The 4884-nt window shown below is 41.1% G+C and overlaps 1 non-coding gene across 1 annotated transcript in view; it reads right to left on the reverse strand.

The window, feature by feature from the left end:
- Positions 1 to 554, reverse strand: part of LOC129923833 (small subunit ribosomal RNA) — a 1848-nt gene extending 1294 nt beyond the window's left edge. The window contains exon 1 of the ribosomal RNA XR_008775778.1: positions 1 to 554. This exon is cut by the window's left edge and continues 1294 nt beyond it. This is a non-coding gene — a ribosomal RNA (small subunit ribosomal RNA).
- Positions 555 to 4884: the final 4330 nt, after the last annotated feature.

Raw genomic sequence — 4884 nt, forward strand, 5'->3', positions numbered from 1 at the left:
GGGTTTAAAGTGTACTCATTCCAATTACGGGGCCTCGAAAGAGTCCCGTATTGTTATTTTTCGTCACTACCTCCCCGTGCCGGGAGTGGGTAAGTTGCGCGCCTGCTGCCTTCCTTGGATGTGGTAGCCGTTTCTCATGCTCCCTCTCCGGAATCGAACCCTGATTCCCCGTTACCCGTTACAAACATGGTAGGCATATCACGTACCATCGACATTTGATAGGGCAGACATTTGAAAGATGCGTCGCCAGCACTAGGGCCATGCGATCAGCACAAAGTTATCCAGAGTCACCAATCGGGACGCCGCGCCCCGCGAAGGGCAACGGCGATTGGTTTTGAACTAATAAAAGCGCTCTTTCCACGAGGGTCGGAGCTTGGTAAGCATGTATTAGCTCTAGAATTGCCACAGTTATCCAAGTAGGATAGTTTTCATCTAATAAACATCGACTGATTTAATGAGCCATTCGCGGTTTCACCGTGAGACAGTGTGAACTTAGACATGCATGGCTTAATCTTTGAGACAAGCATATGACTACTGGCAGGATCAACCAGATAGCTATCATCGTCGCCGGGCCGGGCGGCCCGACTTGCTTAAGACGGTCACAGCGCTAGCCTTCGTAGCCAGCGCCTGCTCGGGGCGGGAGAATGCTGTCCTTTCAAGAACAGGTCCCTTTTGCGTCCCCTCGCTTTTCTTCGCCAGACTAAACACAGAGGGGAGCCAGACGCGCGCTGGAGACTCGACCCTCCGTTCGTCCTTAACGGACCCAATTTCGTTTTGCCAACCCAGACGCCCGTTGCGAGGGCCGGGTTTCTACGAGACCAACTATCGAGCTCTCCGTGCCGCACGGAACTCTTTCCTACGTACAACACGCTTAATGCGACCAACTACGGACACCGCACGTGCCCGCGGCCCCAAGAGCAAGGGGAGCCGACGAGCTACGATCTCAAGTGCCGATCCAAGTTACTGGGAGACAGCGTACGTAAGAGTAAGCATGCCACACACAGTCGCGGATCAGCGAATACCGCCGTACAGAGCGCTTGCGTTAGCCTTGCCTCCTGTTAGCCAGCCAGACACCGTGAGAACCCGACGCGCCATTACCGAGCTCTCTGCTAGCCTTGCCTCGCGCCGCCGCCAGTGGTTGGCTTGTCTCGTCTCGACTGGCGGTGTTCGGTGCTCAGCATGATTTCGCATGCTCCACAAGTATCATTCCAGACGGTGTATTATTTACGCGATTTTTTCGTAGAAGTCTATGTTATAGGTTGGATTTTCTGGAAAGTTGTTGCGTTTTGAATCTTTGGCATAAGGGGTGTGGACGGTACGAGTGTGCGTGAGTGTGTGTGAGGGTGAATGAGCTGCATAAATTAGCATAAATTAGCATAAAATATACGCTGTTGAAAGCCAGTAAGTTTAATAAGTCTAGCTCTAGTAATCTAGTAGTAATTAACGACTATTGTAGTGGATGCACTATGTGTAGACATACAATGCACTATGTCTCCACACTAGATCTAGTATTTAAAAAATAAATCTAGTGTACCGTATATTTTAGTTTTTGGAGGGAGGGTATGTAGAATAGAATAAAATAGAATAGAAGGTAGGTGGGTGGATCTATGTCTATTTATTTATTTATTTATTAATTAGACTAGATCTAGCTTCTAGGGTATTCTAGATTTGTTTAGATTTGTTTCTTTTTCTTTAGTCAGTGGCGTTCTTTTTTGTTTTTAGAAATATGCAAATGGCAGCTTCCATTGAATAGAAATCTATCTAGATCTAGTACTACTAATACTAGATCTAGTTAATATAATATAAAGACTAGATTGACTAGATCTAGTATTGTAGTAGGCCTATTCTAGATCTGGTTCTATTAAATAAAATAGTAGATCTAGTAAGGTCTAGATTAGGCCCCTATGTTTGAATCAAAGTCAAAGTGTGTTTCTGATTCTCAGTGATTCTGTTCAATCTGTCTAGTCTTCTAGATTTAGATCTAGATCTAGTTACTTAAACTAGAGTTAGTATTAATCTAGTTAGTAGTAACTTGTAGTAGATGTATTAATATAATTATATGCTATATATTGGGCTAGATCTATAATAAATAGACAGTTACAGGTGGACCCAGGGACACCCCTGGAGACTGTGATAGATTAGATGATTTAATTATCTCAATGTCTAGATTAGATCTAGATAGTAGATATCTCTCTCTATCCATCTATCAATCCATCCATCCATCCTCTGCAGTGCAGTGCCAGGCTGAAGGCTACAACAACATGAGCTAGATTATCTAGATCTAGTTAAATCTAGTTAATTAAATCTAGTTAGTTAAATCTAGTCAAATGAAGTAACTCAAATAACTGTATTTTTCTTCATTTCTAGTCTAGAAATTGAATTAGATCTAGATCTATTATAGTAGAGTTAAGTAGAGTCTAGATCTAGTGAAAAATCTAGTGATCTAATCATAGGAAATTAATAAAACTTGTCATTTCAAGTTAATTTCTAATTCTTTTTAATTCTTTTTGTATTGCATAGTTAATAAATTGTTGCTGCTGCTGCTAAAATGATGACTGGTCTGGGGGCCCCTTTTGGTAACTTGAAAAATGTACATTTAAAAAAAGGCAGCACACCACACCATCTGTAGAGTAGAGTAGAGTAGAGTGCTGTCTTGATGTGTTGCTGCTTTGCTTGATGACAGTGCTGTCTGAACAAATGTTGCAGGTTCGACTCCTGCCCCAGGCAAATGATATCGGGACAAGGACATAAATGGCAGTGGGTACTATAAGCCTGGTGACCCACCGTTTGTTCAACAGCCTGTGCCTTTTAAGCAAAATTGAAAGTTTAATTTATACTGCATGTTTTATTTGCATATTAGCATTACTGTTAGCATGAGAAAGTTAGGGTTAGGGGGTAAGGCTTATCCTTAGCGTTGGTTGTTAGGCTCTCCGTTACTTTCAGCTCATGCTTAGGTTTTTTTTTTCTGTATTATGCTTAGTCTATACTTAGGGTTCGGCCTAGGCACGGCCAGCCTAGGGCTCGGCCAAGGTTAGGTTGATATGCCCTCTGTTGTTTCAGCTTATGCTTAGGGTATGTCTGTATTATGCTTAGGGTTTCTTCAGCATATAGTTGGGCCTATACTTAGGGTTCGGTCTAGGTGTGCGGCCTAGGGCTCAGCCAAGGATTAGGGTTAGGCTGATGTTGTTTGTTTCAGCTTAAGCTTAGGGTTTGTCTGCATTTTGCTTAGGTTTTGGCTTATAATTAGGGTTTCTTCGGCCTATACTTAGGGTTCGGTCTAGGTGTGCTGCCAGCCTAGGGGCTCGGCCAAGGGTTAGGGTTAGGTTGATATGCCCTCTGTTGTTTCAGCTTAAGCTGCATTTTGCTTAGGTTTTGGGTTATGCTTTTTTTTTTTTTTTTTCGGCCTATACTTAAGGTTAGGTCAGGCCTAGGGCCTAGGGCCTAGAATATTTTGCATCGGGGTACTAGTACTAAAGTACTAGTACCAGATTTATAGCTATACTAGCATAGAATCTAATGCATTAAAGATGACAGTGTTTGTATGTCTGTGTGTGTCTGCACTAGCGTTTTTAAAATTGCTAGGTACAATGGAATTAAGAACATTTTCACATTATATATTAAAAAAACTAGCCTATGTGATGCTCATTCTGAAAATTTAATATAACTATTTTGACATGTTATTTCATGCTATGGTATTGCTATGGTATTGCTATGCTATGCTATGCTATGCTATGCTATGCTATAGTGTGGTAAAGGTAAAGCTAAAAAGGCTATGCTATTCTACTCTATGCTATTGTATGCTATTCTGTTCTTTGCTATGCTTTTGTATGCTATTATGTTTTATTCCATACTGTACTACACTGCACTGTACTATTTTATGCTAATGCTAATGCTAAAGCTAATGCTAATGCTAACTCTAATGCTATTGCTAATGGTAATCCTAATGCTAAACCTAATGCTATGCTATGCTATGCTATGCTAAACTATGCAAAGCCAATCCTAATGCTAATGATAATGTCCTACTATAGATGCAATATATGCTATGCTCTTATGCTATTATGCGCTATGTTATATATACTATTCTAATCTATGCTAATGTTATGCTCCTTTGATGTTACTCGACTTGTATGGTAGCTATGATGCACTTCACCGAACGTCTAAGTTTCTTGCAAGAGCACTATGGGAGGACTAGTCCTTCCTTCCTTCCTTCCTTCCTTCCTTCCTTCCTGCTCTGATTTTTCAATAGGAGTTCATCTCAGGTGCCAGCAGCCGCGGTAGGTAATTCCAGCTCCACTAGCGTATATTAAAGTTGTTGCAGTTAAAAAGGTCGTAGTTGAAATAAATAAATAAATAAATAAATAGTGTGTGCGTGTGCGCGCTCGCGTGCGTGCGTGCGTGCTTCCTTGCTTGCATGCTTGCTTGCTTGCTTGCTTGCGCATTGTTTATTGTTCTTTAAAAAGACATGTAAATGTACACAAATGTTTTCTTGGAAGTTCTCCGAAGACTTATGAAGTGAAAAAAATGCGCAGACATTTAAAGGGGAGACTAACGAGAAAAAAAAAACAATCCAATAGATTTAGTTAAAACATATTTATAACCTCCCTTAACAGTAGTTTAAAATTATGAGGTACCAGACTTGCCCTCCAATTATTTGGAGCATACTCTATATTTTCCGTTGTTTTTATTTTATTTTTCAAATGAAGTTAATTCTTATATATATTATATATGAATCTTTCTAAATGAAATAGTCTTGTAATGGTTGTATTTTTATTTTCTAAACATGCAAGGATATTCAATGGCTTGAAATTAATATTACTGAAACCCGGGAGGGTAGTGGGGGGGAAATAGGGGTAGGCTTGGGGGGGGGGGGGGTGGGGGGTGGGG

Source organism: Biomphalaria glabrata, chromosome 17 (genome assembly GCF_947242115.1).
Source record: "Biomphalaria glabrata chromosome 17, xgBioGlab47.1, whole genome shotgun sequence".
NCBI lineage: Eukaryota > Metazoa > Mollusca > Gastropoda > Planorbidae > Biomphalaria > Biomphalaria glabrata.